The 14,476-nt window shown below is 35.1% G+C and overlaps 1 long non-coding RNA gene across 1 annotated transcript in view; it reads right to left on the reverse strand.

Moving 5' to 3' along the window:
- Positions 1 to 14,476, reverse strand: part of LOC120892548 (uncharacterized) — a 66,834-nt gene that overhangs the window by 47,680 nt on the left and 4,678 nt on the right. The window lies entirely within an intron of this gene.

Here is a 14,476-nt window from a genome sequence, read left to right on the forward strand (position 1 = left end):
ACTATCAGTGAAATTCCTCAAAGTTGCAGAACCAAGGGTGCCAGTGGTATAAGTCCCAGTCTGTGTCTGAAGACCAAGAGCTAGGAGAACTAAAATTAAAAGGCAAGAGGAAATCGTTGGCCCAGTTCAAGAAAAGGGAAGAATCTTCCTTCTTCCACCTTTTCATTCTATTCGGGTCCTCCACAGATTGGATGATGCCCACCTATATTGGTAGTGGTCTTTACTCATTTTATTTTTTTCCACATTTTTATTGGTGCATTCTAGTTATACACAATGACGAGAGTTGTTATCTATTCATACATGCACAAATGATATAATGATATAATTTGCCAATATCACTCCCAGCACTTCCCCACTCATTCCCTCCCTGCCTCCCACTCCTTGGTCCTTTTCTCTACTAATCACCCTTTGATTTTGGGGAGATTGAAGCCCACCTTTCTTTTCTTTTTTCCTCTCTAACTTCCACATATGTGAGGAAACATTCAACCCTTTACCTTCTGAGTTTAGCTTATTTCACTTAACATGATAGTCTCTAGTTCCATCCATTTCCCTGGAAATGCCATAATTTTTATGGCTTAATAAAACTCCATTGTGTATATACCACATTTTCTTTATCCATTTATCTACTGATGGACACCTAGGCTGGTTCCATAGTTTGGCTCTTGTGAGTTGTGCTGCTATAAACACGGCTATGCATGTATCAGTGCAGTGTGCTGACTTTAATTCTTCAGGATTATACACCAAGGAGTGGCATACTGGGATCATATGGTTCCATGCCTACTCTTTGGGGAGCCTCCACGCTGATTTCCATAGTGGTTGTACTGATTTACAGTACCACCAACAGTATATCTTTACTCAGTTTATGTATTAAAATGCTAATTTCTTTCAGAAATGCCCTCACAGATAGACTCCAAAATAATATTTTATCAGCTATCATCCCCTAACTCAGTCATGTTGACACATAAAATTAACCATCACAGACAGAGAGGAGTTGAGTATGACACAAGGCTTTCTTATCTGAGCAACTGGAATAATGGAGTTGCCATCAACTAAAGATTAGCTTTGGGATGTTGGGGGAGAATTATATTCATTTTAGGCAATTTAAATGAAAATTTAAGTTGATAAATATAAATGCCCAGACTTAGGATTTTTCATTCTGGATTCTATAGACTAGAGAAGAAATTTAAAATAATGAGACTGGATGAGATAGGAAGGTAGTGAGTATATACAAATAAGAAAGAGTGGTCTAAATTCCAAATCATGGGTCACTTCAGTGTTAGGAGGTTAGCAAAGCAGGAGATAGATCAGGGGAGTAGCTTCCTAAAAGCTATGGAAAGAAAATGCCAAATGCTGTTGATGTTCAAAGGAAAGGAGACTGAAATTATCTATGAATTTAATAAAGGTACAATCATTGACAATCTCTGCAAGAGCCTAAATGAAAGATTTCACCAGATGAAGGGAGAAAGGCATTACAGTATTGCATATATTCTTTTGAGAAATTTTACTGTTACAGGAGTAAGTGGAGCTGAAGATGGGGGACAAAATATAATTAAAATGGAAAAAACAAAACAATGTGTTTGTATACTGACAGTGATAATATGGGTAAGAGGAGTAATTTGATGAGGAGTGGGAGAAGTTCTAAAGTGAGGTTCTTAAACAGGGCTATAACAAATGGGCATAGTGAGACTATAAAGGTTTGACCTTAAATAGGAGCACTCAGAGTTTATTCTAATAAGAAGAAAGAACATCTATGTAAAGATTTTAAAAGCAAATAGGATGTGATGGTGGAAGGTCATGGAATTTTTCTTCCAGTAGCTTCTATGAATTCATTGAAGTAAAAATTGGAATGAAGAACAGGGAGATGGCATTATAAGCATGAGGAGAGAAGATAGTAAACAGAAGAGAGTGAAGAAAAAGAACAAAATTACATAATTGCTCTGTAACGTATAAGGTCCACTTGAGGAATTGTTATGAAGTTAAAGTGAGACTTAGATGTTTAAATTTTCTTCAGCCATATTTTGGATGTTCAGATACAGGAATGATGGAGACATAGAGCTGTATTTAACTAGGGTTAGAGGTTTTCCTTGCAAGTTTGTGTAACAGAAGACCAGGTAAATTAAGGTCTATTAAGACAGTTCTCAAAATGATCAAGCACAGAAAATTGACAATGTTTAAAAGGAATTATTTACAAAGATTCACCAAGCTGAGTATGCCAGAGAAACAAAGGCATGAAGGGATAATGGAATGGACATAGATCAATGGAGTATAGGTCTAGTAGGTAGGAGGGTTGAAGGGTACTTAAGAACCAAGGATTTGAGGAAGTGTTCTAGAAAGATAGGAGGTGATGAATCAACGGTGGGACCAGAGACCCTAATAATTGACATAAGTTAGAAGTAAGAAGAAATGGTAATTGAAGGGAGATGGTGAAGGAGCAAGTGTACTGAAAGAGTCATATACCTAAACACTGAAAGCACTAAGAATCAAGAAGAGTTGTGGTGGAATAAGCTAGGAGCTGAAGGTCAATTTGTCAAATATTGATGAGAAGCCCACAGACCTTTAGGTGATCTTAACAAGGGGGGGAAGATGGTGCTGGGATGACCTTGATTTTAAACCAGGGGTAGAAGAGATTTGGGGAGTATGGAATAATCTGTAAGTGGTGATAAGGAACAAGGATGAACTATTTCCACTGTCACCATGTAAGAGAGCATCAAGGGCATGCAGTGACCCCAAATGGCCTAGGAATCTCGGGCTTCTGGTCATGAGTTCCAATAATATTGGAAAAGTGTTTAAAAAGATGAGTCTCAATGGTTTCTGGTCCATGGTGGAGGAGCTGAGTATGAGGAGATGTATGTGAGGGTTAGTTTATGCACCTATCTTCATCTTCTTGATGGAGATTAGAGACCAGAGGAGGGATGCTCTGACTACATAGTTATCCATGTAACTATAATATCTTTGAAACCCTTCCCATTAGCAATTTTTTTTTCTGTCTTACATGGGGCAAGCTCATATATGTAGCAAAATCTTTGAGTTTCTGATTTTCACATAAAGTAAATAATACTTATCTATAACATATATTACAAAATAAACATAGTTTTGGAATATGGTGTTGTCCTCAGAACAGCAATAGGCAAGGAGTTTGTCATTCCATCCCCAGCCAATTAGTGGTGAAAATAAAATTGCTCTGAGTACATCAGGATTACCCCTGGCAGCTACTTTCAAGACTTTCTGGGCCTTTCTGTCACCATTTCTGTGGACCACTCCTCAATTCAGGATCACCCTTCCTTTTGGAAATTCCTGTCTCCATCTCTCTTTCTGATGACTCTTTCTAAGTCACCTCCCTGGTCTTCTGAAGCTCATCTGTCCCTTAAATAAACTGTAGGAATTCATCACATTGTCAGCAGGGTTTCCTTTCCCGTTCCATTTTCTGGCTGGGATCTGAATCTAAAATACCCCTGAGAGATGGACTGTCTGTCTTCCTTCCAAACCATTGTTTCCAATATACGTCAGAGGGGTCCTTTCAAAACAGAAACAGGGCTGGGATTGTGGCTCAGTGGCAGAGCACTTGCCTATCATGTGTGAGGCAATGGGTTTGATTCTCAGCACCACGTATCAATAAATGAAATAAAGGTCCATTGACAACTAAAAAAATATTTTAAACAAACAAACAACAAACCACCACCACCACCACCACCAAACAACAACAACAAAAAAACCCTATTGTAGACATCCTGAATAAGCAATGGCTTCCTTTTACTTCAAGGAAAGTAAATCTCTTCAGCATAACATTAAAGGACATATGAAACTGTTCTTCTCCATGGGTCTCATTTCCCACCACTTCTTCATTTCTTGAATGGTTCAATTATTGCAGCCATTTTCAACAACCCACCATTCATGCTACATATTAGTGTTCCCTCAGTTTTTGCTTATACTCTTTCCTTTACATTTTCATGTTACTACTCCTCTTCTACACCTGGTAGTCTTTCAAGTTTAAAAATAACTCTTTCATGAGGTCCTCCTCAGGAGCATCTCAGCCCTCCAAATTGTTTAACCTTCCTGTTCATTTTAATCACACTCTTATTTATGGAAGTTTTGAGTTGTTTTTGTTACTTTTTAAAATATTCACTTAAATTTTTTTTTTATAAAAAGAGGTGAGATAATTGTTTTGGGATTATGCGTGTGTGTGTGTGTGTGTGTGTGTGTGTGTGTGTGTGTGTGTGTGAATTTTGTTGCTGTTTCTGTATTCTCTATTCAACTACAGTTTCTCAAGGGCAATCTTTCTGTTCTCCAGTACTTGACACTATACCTAGCTAGTGTTAAAGAAGTATTTATTCAATGAAAATGTGATAGGGGACAATCTAGGCTGGAAAGGAGGGTGAGTGATTATTAGCTGAATAAAGAGATGATAGTAGAATGTTAGTTACACTAGTATAGGGATTTAAATCTGTTTTATCTCCTTGGGATGATGTAAAAATTCATTGAATAAAAAAAGATTATGGTGGAAGATTTCACACTAACATTATAACACCTAACCTTGGGAAACACAGAGGTGTTACATGATTGGTAAGGTTTTGTCACATCCCAATTCAAATGAACTTTTGAGAAAAATGGTGGCTATTTTTCTCACAGTCAACCTTTAAAAAAATCTGAACAGACATAAAAGATTTTTTAAAAATGTTTTTCCAAGAATATTACAAAAAAAGTGCTTCTTACTTTCATCAAACTTTAAATTTTAAAGAATACATGTGCTCCCTAATTTGTTTCAATTTTTAAAATCAATCACTCACATGCTGAATATTTTTAAGTGAATATGACACTTTGCATGGATCCCATAAATAAACAAAACGTGCACAGCTTTGTTTATGTTAGGAACCTTCTGCTAAGTGTTGCTTCTATTTATTTACTTTTAAATTATGCCAGATTTTTGCAAATTTGAGTCAGTTTGGGGATCAACTTGAAATTTTAAAGACTGGCTATTTATTTTGCCTATGATACCTTGCAAATGTGTTAAGGTAATAGTTTTAAGGGCCAGAAGGTGGCAAAAGAAGAAAATGTTTAAAATGGACTGAATTATGGAAGTGGATATTCTACACCATAAAAATTTTTATCATTTCTCTTAATTTAATTTTCTTTAACTTCCCCATTCTGTTTGTTTTCTCCAGAGTTTTTAGCCCTCATCCCTCACATCTCAGATACTCAGATATACTCTTGATTTATACAGCCCACTACCAAAGGCTGTGGCAATGAACATGAGACATGATTCAATAAAGATAGGTAGATAAATAGAAACTTTGCTCAAAAAGTCATGTTACTAAAAATAAGCCCTGGTAATTATCTAAAATTAAAATTCACTAATTTATCCATAATAAGAAGCTGGCATCCATAAACTCTCTTCCTCTTGTGTAATCCAGTGTGACTCATGAGATTTAGGGGTAGTTAGCTTTTCAAGACAGTGGAAATCCAGTGATGATACTTCTATGAGGCAACAGACACTGATACTTGTCTCACCAACAACCATCCAGTACCCCTGTCCTCTCCTTCTATCTTAACTGAGCCATCTTTATGTTCAAGCATCTTTTGTGCTCCACCCTGCTGTGCTGGTCCTCTACCCTGCCATGCTGGTCCTATCCTTTGTTCCAAGGGTGGTCGATACTAATAAGACTACATCAATCTCAATCTCTTTGAGAATGGCTGGTTTATATGTGGCTATGTGGCCTCATTTTGGCCAACTGGATCTTAGAGAAAGTCAACAATAGTGTATCCAAGAAAGTTCTTCGCTCTGAAGGTACAGACACATAAAAAAAAAATCCCTTTCTTTTCCCATAATGCTTTTTGATGACTGGATGTGATACCTGGATTGGCTGCAGCAGTAACTATGAGGGAAACCCACTTGAGGGAAGAACCAATATGATGGGTGATGGAGTAATACACAGGAGGATCTGGCATCCCCAGCCACAGCTGTTCCTTGTCTGGAGCCTGCCACACCTAGCTTTCACATTTTCAGCCAGTCAGAGTAATTTCCTCTTCAATGTAGTCAGGAGAATTCTGATAAACTTCTTGCTGTCTATGGTTGAATAATGCAATTACTCTGCGTTTGGTATTACAAAAGGATATACATATCTGGATTTCTTTTGCAAGTAGATAGTGAGCAGTACAATATCTAGAGGCCAGCTTTCACTGAACACTGTTCAAATGTTGGACTTGAACCTTCATAAAGAAAGGAGTGTAAATCAATTAATATGGTTATTGGATAAGAGTTGTTTCTTTTTCATTAACATAAGGTAGCCAAGAATTATAGGAATAGAATATATTTAAAAATAGAAACACTCCAAAGAATTGCCATCATATCATCATGCATTTTAAATGAGCCAAGTTAGAAATAGGTTAAAAAAAAAACCCTGCTCTTTCAAACAGAGTTAACATTATAAAATTTTAGCAGTTAACAGAAAGAGATTGGGGTATGAACAGTGGCCCTTCTTTCAAAAAGTGGTTGAACCCAAAGAAAAAATACAACATTATTATGACGGTCAAATGTACGTTACTGTTTCAGTCATTTTGATAATTTTCAATTAAATATAGTTTCTACTTCAGTTTCAATGAGTTAACTTGGTTTAAGATTTTATACTTTCTAATAGTTTTAATTGGAAATTTTTAATAAAATAAGTCCACAATTTTTTTAAAGAGGGAAAGATATAATTGAATATGATTTTATACTTAATCCATATATAGTTTTGTGGGATATGATTTGAAAGGTGAAATGCTAATTTTTAATACATTAAAATTAAATGTGCCTGTGATGTTCATTTCAGGATTTATTTGATTTATAGTTGTAATCCTGACCAGTCCATTTCTGGCCCCTAAAATTCCTTTGTGGAAATCAGAGGCATGAGAGGCTAGATATGCACATTCGGTCCTTATGTGTACAGGTGTTAGAAAGCAGAAAGAGCCAAACAAAACTAGAGGCTCCATCATTCAATGTAGTTCCACTATTTTCCAAATGTAATATAGATAGTGGGTTTAGATCCCCCAGTTTTTGATAGAGACTGCCAGTCTAATTCATTTTATTTAACTCCAATGGATCCAAACAAAAGATGTTTGGGGAGCAAATTTAAATTGTGCACTGGCAATTTATGATTCTAACTTAAAGAAAGAGGGTAGTATCTACTTGCTTGGATGCTACTGCTACACTGGATGTTGAGCTCCTGATGGTACAATTTGAGAGGAGAGGGGCAGAGGGCATATTTTTCCTCCAAGGTAAATCTCAAGCAGGAAAGACCATACTTAAGTGAGAGAAAAATGCAACAAATGTGATATTAACTTTGAAGACAAAAGAAAATGAATGTGTAAAATCAAGTACTATGTGAGAAGGAGAAAGTTGTGATTTTCAGGTAGTTTTCCTTCTATAGTACTGTTCTGCTAAATAGCTCTAACACTTTCCCAACATTAATTAAACCTCACAAACCTGTGAGATAGGTAATTACTATAATTAAACCGATATTCCAGGCTGGTAAAATGAGACTTAAAATGTCCAAGGTCAGAGTAAGAATCTATGGCCCAGTTTAGCAGATAAACTACAGATTCTTATATTGGGTTACTCTTTTAGAAAGGGTCCTTTCTCTCTCTTTTCTCTCTCTCTCTCTCTCTCTCTCTCTCTCTCTCTCTCTCTCTCTCTCTGTTTAGATTAAGATATGATGATAGGATAAATAAACTTGAACATTGAGAAGTTACACTGCAAATTGAATAGGGAAGCTTGAGGACAATATAGAACAATAGCTGAATGAACAATCCAGAGTCCATAAATAACATATATAATATGCAAACTCCATTTCAATTAACTGTATTTATTTTAAAATTCTTGATTTGAATTGCTGGTTTAGCTAGATGCATCAGGGAATCAAGAAATCAATGCACGTAAAGCATTCTCCATACTACACAACAGCATATAAAAGACTGTCATTAGTTTGGAAAGAGAACACAGTAGACAGACAGAAGGAACTCTTCTTGTTGCTATAACTACGACATAACAAAGGTCAGCACTGGGGGAAGAAAAAAACCTTCCTGGCTAGAACATTAACAACTCAGGGATATTATCTTGAATCCTTCTTCACAACAAAGAAAAAGAGAAATGCTTTCAATTTATTTATTTTTTTGATTAATAAAAGAGTTAATTGAAGATAAACTAATCAATGGAAATGCACATAAAAAAGACATAAGCTCAAAAACTGGTTTTGATTTAAAATAAAACATTGAGACTAATATCCAAGAACGTGTACTTCTGCAAATGGAAATATCTAGGTTACATTCGAAGTCTAAAATCTCAATTTCAGAGAAAAATAATTTTTTTATTATTACTTAATAGAAATATTATTACTTAATAGAAAATGGCTGAAAATATATTCAATTTCATAGTTTTGCAGAGCTGAAACAGTCTGACTTTGAAATCTAGTTTAATGTTTTTAAAAAGTAAATTTTAGAAGTGTAAATTTATTATTAAGAAGTCTTGGAGATTTTTTAAGGTTTCGTTTTGTTTTTTGGGGGGGGAGGGGAAAGTTGTATCTGACAATTTGAAGAGACCTGTTTAAAAAACGCCCAATTTCTGCTCAGAGGGTTCATTTTAAACAAAAGGTCCAATTCTTCCCATGGATCTAAGGAGAACATTAGTTACCTGAGTCATTGAGATTGGAGTTTTGACTGGTAGTTAGGAGGACTGAGAGATGGACACTTATTACTTGATTTCCAGTGTCCTTTAAATCCTTTCAGATAAGACCTGGGTAAAAAAAAGAGGAGGCTGAGAGCAAGAGCTTACCTGCCACATTCACTGCTGCCAGGGGAACATGGGCAGCAGTCACACTCATGCTTGTCAACAAGGCAGTGCCCAATGTTTTCTGGTCAGCTCCGTGTTGCAGATTCTACCACAATATTCCATATTTTGATTATTTATTTCTTAAGGAATACACTCCCCAGAAAAGTACGCAGGTAATCCTAGGTCTAAGGCAAATTTTCCTGGGAAAAGTGACCAGGTAAGGGCCTTTGATACAGCTAGGTAAGAGAACAAGAGGTATCTCAAAGGACAACACCAGGCTCTGATTCTAGATACAAGTCTAGCTGTGTTTAGATCTGTTAGTATCTAGAAGTTGCTTACCGTGACATGGTGTTCTGCACCAAAATCAAACTATTATTTCTTTCATGAGTAAAAAAGTCTGAAATGTTATTGCTTGGGTTTCTAACAATTCAATGAACAAATCCATACCAACTATTTATGATAAAGTATAAAGAGGAACATAACTAATCAAAATCAAGCCAAGTTCTTTTCCTACAAAAGGATCTTTCTTCCGGAGACTTCCCTTTCAAGGCTAAATAGGCAGTCAGTGTGTTTTTTTGTATCAGAGTTATAATTTTACAGAAATGAGAAATTATATGCAAGAAGAGATGCCATAAATAAAGAAGAATAGAGCTTCCTAAATTTGGTCTTATGAAGAATGATTCTAAAAATTGATGTCCAGGATAGTCCTTGGTATGTCACTGTGTAGTGTCCAAAATGTGTGTAAAAATATATGAATGTGTACTACTTGATTAGCTGATTAGTTGATTTGAATATGGTGCTAACGAGACCAGGGTAATGTGTTTTACCCTGTGAACCCATTATCTTCATTATCCTCGATTGTCACCGTCTTTATCCTTGGCAGTGGCCAGCCATTCCACAAATAAATTCTGTGAATCATTAGAAAAACAAGGTAAGAAAGTAAAGATAGCTAGAAAAACAGCTCAAAGCACGTGACCTACCATGTTGGCTAGTTAATAGTACCAGCTTGAAATATGAAGGTCAGCATTATGTTAATGTTATATGGATATTTAATTAAAAGTGAAAGAAAATAACAAGTGTGTAGAATATTGATTTTAAGAACTAATTTCATCAAATCCCAGTTGTTGACCTACCACCAAGAAAACTGCTAAAAATATCCTTAAAGTGTTCAATTAAGGCATTTAAAATATTATTTCATTGCGATATTATAATTAATTCGTGCAAAACTCTTTTATGTAAATAACTATACTTAATCTTAGACTATAGTACTTTATTAATTAAATTTCCCCCCCATGGTCATAATAAGGTGAACCATGTTTTCTGAGAGAAACTGATCTGCTGGAATAAAGCTCTTGGAGAGAGTAATAGAAGAGGAGGGTCAAAAGATGGGGTCATTTGGAGAAGGGCTTTGAACATGGTTACGTGAATTTTTATCCTATAGAAAATGGAGAACTGACTTCCACAACTTTCATATATGCCACTTGAATTCAATGTGGCTGGCTTAGAATGTTAGGAACCTCCTGTGCCACAGAGGTTATTTATGAGGTGGGACACAGTAGAGTCAAACATGGTCCCGGAAGTCAAGAATCTCAAACTCTGCTAAAGATGTCAAATAAATAAAGGTCCCAGATAATACTGTAAAGGAGAACTGAAGAAATTACTTTTCCGTCTTTTTCTTGGTATTTATGGTATTGACCTTCTACAAAGGATATGATAATTTTGTTATTATAATCAGCATGAACTGCAGAAGAAAGAGGTAGTCCTTAGGGACCATAAACATGAATTGGGATGTTGGGTTCCAGGATGTTGGACAGCCCCAAAAACCTTTCCTGGCTCAGATGTTGGATATGTTTCATGACTAATAAAGAATACCCACTTGGTGGATTAGGAATGGATTTGAAAGCACCTGCAGAGAACCTGATGGTGTCTAAGATTATCTCTAATTTATTTCATTTATTTATGGTATTTCCTTTTGTGGTATTACCTCCGCTTTATTCTTTACTAAGTTTTTAAAAATATTCTAATTTTGGCTTAGTTGTCCTACTAGTATTTAATACTAGTATTTAAAGCATAATTTGTTCATAGTTACTAGACTTTCCCCATAGTAATTAAGATACTTTCAGTGTTACTCCCTTAAGGATGGCAATCAGCTGGAAAGCTCCAGGGGGAAGAGAAATCTCGAGGTCAGATTCAGAGTTGTGTGGCCTACTTAATCTCTCCAGCAGGTTATTCTCCTTATAGCATTACTCTGGGTGACAGACTGACAGCCATCCTTACAATTTTTTTTTTCTGTATTCCACTGTGGTAGATTTGCATCTAGAGGTGGCGGCTGCTCAGCAAATGTGCATTTAGGGGTGGCATGGGAGAAGCTCTTGACAAGTGCATGGGAGCTGCAGAACTGTGTTCTATACATTCATTTAATGTCCCATTAATAAGGGGTCTAAAATCATAATTAAATCTAAGTTTCTGGTACCAAGGTCTTTTAAAAGCAATCATGCCGTCTCCATGGCCTTCTACCTGCTTGATATACTTGATGGGAAAGCCCCAATATGGAAGGGAATTGGATATCTGAATTAGAGTTGAGAAGTTTTCTCTCCTGAAATTTCCATCCTACACTGTTATATGAGCAAACAATATACTTCTGTGATTTTTTTGCACTGATGCATTTTGGGGTTCATTTGTTACAACACGATTAGCTACCTTTTTAGAAATTCTGGGATAATGGTGATGATATGGATCATGATCATGATGAATATCAGTAGGATTTTAAACATATTTCATAGCATAATACAACCTTTATGGAGAGTGGGGACACTTTTTGAAGTTGGAAGTTGATTTTCTCATCAAGATATCAATGAAGACCATGTATTCCTGCTTCAAATCACAAAACACACAAAGCAAATACCACTTCCAGAGAGTTGCAAGCTATAGCAGGCATCTCACAGAGAGAACAAACCTTGTTTTACTATTCATGAAACTTAAGGACCCTGAGTGAGAATTCACAAAGATCTATGTGTTCTCAACAGTTGTCATCAAAGCCCAGATACATCATGTTGGAGAAGACAATGGAGGACATGGACTAGTGTGGGTGTTTAAACTTGTATACAAAGTAACAAAAGATGTGAAATAGACCAGAGAAGAGATATTCCCCTTTATCACAGTTGGCTAAAGATATAATAAATCCCCCAGTTAAAAAGCAATGGACCTTGCATGCACAAGGTCCTGGGTTCAATCCCCAGTAAAACACACACCCATACACACATGTACACACACAAAAAGCAATGGAGACTATATCACAGCCATGAGTTATACTGTATATTATTTGTTCTATACATTCATTTAATGTCCTATTAATAAGGGGGCTAAAATCATAATTAAATCTAAGGTTCTGGTACCCAAAGAGGATCTATTGATTAATGTTAATCATAAAACTCAGAATAGAGTTTTTAAGCATAAGGTTTACAAAAGAAACAGGATTGGGTACAACATTCAGCTGCACCACATAGTAAATTCATGAGCTAATCTGTGTTGCTTAATTTTTCTGGGTCTCAATTTTATTATTTGTAAAATGGAAGTAATAATTACATCACAGGCATATTATAAAAACAAACAAGTTCTGCAGATTACTTAATGCAGTGTCTGACATAGATGGGTCATTAATAGGAGCCCTTATTGTCAACTATTAGGAGTGTTTTGTAGCTTTCTTTTATCAGTGCAAAAATAAAATTCTTTGAATGTCCAGTTTATTTTCTCTCATTTGTTTAAGATTTTATTTTGAAACTGAACTCAAAAGACTTGCAAAAAGGAAAGTATGAGAAAAGGAATTTCCAAGAAGAAAAATTTCCAGAAAGGAATTTGGCATGATAGAGCATGATGCCTTTTTTTGATTAAAACAAAACAAACAAACAAAAAACTGCTTATTTACACAATTCAAATCTTCTAACATTAGGTTGAGTTTTTAAGTATTTGAAAAGATGGTTAAGAATCTAATATCTTTCTGGAATATATTCACTCATTAAGAAAGAGCTACAGGGCTGGGGTTGTGGCTCAGTGGTAGAGTGCTTTCCTCCCACATGTGAAACACTGGGTTTGATTCTCAGCACCACATAAAAATAAATAAACAAAATAAAGGTATTGTGTCCATCTAAAACTATATATATATATAAAGAAGTAGCTACAATTTGCTGATAGATTCCCTATGATGGTCAATTCAAAAACAAACAAAAACACTGAATGGAAAATTTATTCCTTGTTGAGCTGGGGATGTGGCTCAAGGGGTAGCGTGCTCACGTGTGGACCAGGGTTCGATCCTCAGTACCACATACAAACAAAGATGTTGTGTCCGCTGAAAACTGAAAAATAAATATTAAAAAATTCTCTCTCTCTTTAAAAACAATTATTCCTAGTTTATATAAGGCTTTCACATAAAATATTTTATTAACTTAAGTAATTATTAAGCATCAAATTATTTTTTCTATAAATGACAACCATTTATAACCAAATTTATTCTATGTCTTTAAAAATGACAAAACATGTATTAATTGACAAAATGTGTATTAATCAACAAATCACAAAACACATCTGAACGCTTTGGCAGTCTTTCCCAATCTTGATATAGCACCTTCAGTACACAACAGTTCCTACCATCTTATTATAATCTATCCCCCATCAGTGGTGGCATCTTGATATGGTCAAGGTCATTCTTTTGAAAATTGAAATATGAAACAGTTTAAAATGTCTTTCAGCATTTTATTCTTACAAAAGATATAACTCATTATGATATTTTTCTTTCTTCTCTGAAACTACACTTCGTGCAGAACTCCAGAATATAGTTTTAATTAAAAAAAAACTTTATTCTACTTTATCACCAAGTTAATTTGAAGTTTTTTCTTTCCTACTTTTTAATCATTGATATTTTTTTTCTTCTCTGAATCTACACTATTGCAGTACTCCAGAATATAGTTTTAATTTAAAAAAAAACTATTCTAGTTTATAACCAACTTAATTTGAAGTTTTTTCTTTCCTATTTTTTATCATTTGCCATTGTTTTCTTAAATCACTTAAAAGGATTCATAATTCTATAATATACTTCATAACTATTATTGGTAGAGTACACTTCAATAGTAAGATTGTATGTATCCAGGAATATCTCATTTTCTTCAAGGCAGTGGTGAAAAGGTTAATTCACAGCTGCATTTATGAGTGAGTTTTATTTATATTTGACCTGTGGTAAAAAGATTTATCTTTCAGTTGATTAAACTATTTTCCCAAGTGACAAGAAGTGAAGTGTTAATCACATACTGATATAAAATAGATTAATTTAGATAGAAAAGTACTTTTTTGTTTTAGTAAAGTTTGGAATTAAAAATAGAGCAGTGAGTTAAAAAATCTGATTTAATCCTTGGAACTACCAGATGGAATAGTAAAAAAGGGATGATAGGAGGGGAGCAAGGGAGAGAGTGAGAAAGGAGAGAGAGAGAAGAGAGAAAAAAAGAAGAGAGAGAGAGAGAGAGAGAGAGAGAGAGAGAGAGAGAGAGAGAGGGATTTTGATTGATTTTCAAGCATCCCATCACTAATTTTAACATTTTGGCATAATAATATTTAAAATGTCTGAACAACCGGAACACTGATCCATTTTCCTTTACTTTAAGATCCAAAATGATATATTTTTTTAAA

Source organism: Ictidomys tridecemlineatus, chromosome 9 (assembly GCF_052094955.1).
Source record: "Ictidomys tridecemlineatus isolate mIctTri1 chromosome 9, mIctTri1.hap1, whole genome shotgun sequence".
Taxonomy (NCBI): domain Eukaryota; kingdom Metazoa; phylum Chordata; class Mammalia; order Rodentia; family Sciuridae; genus Ictidomys; species Ictidomys tridecemlineatus.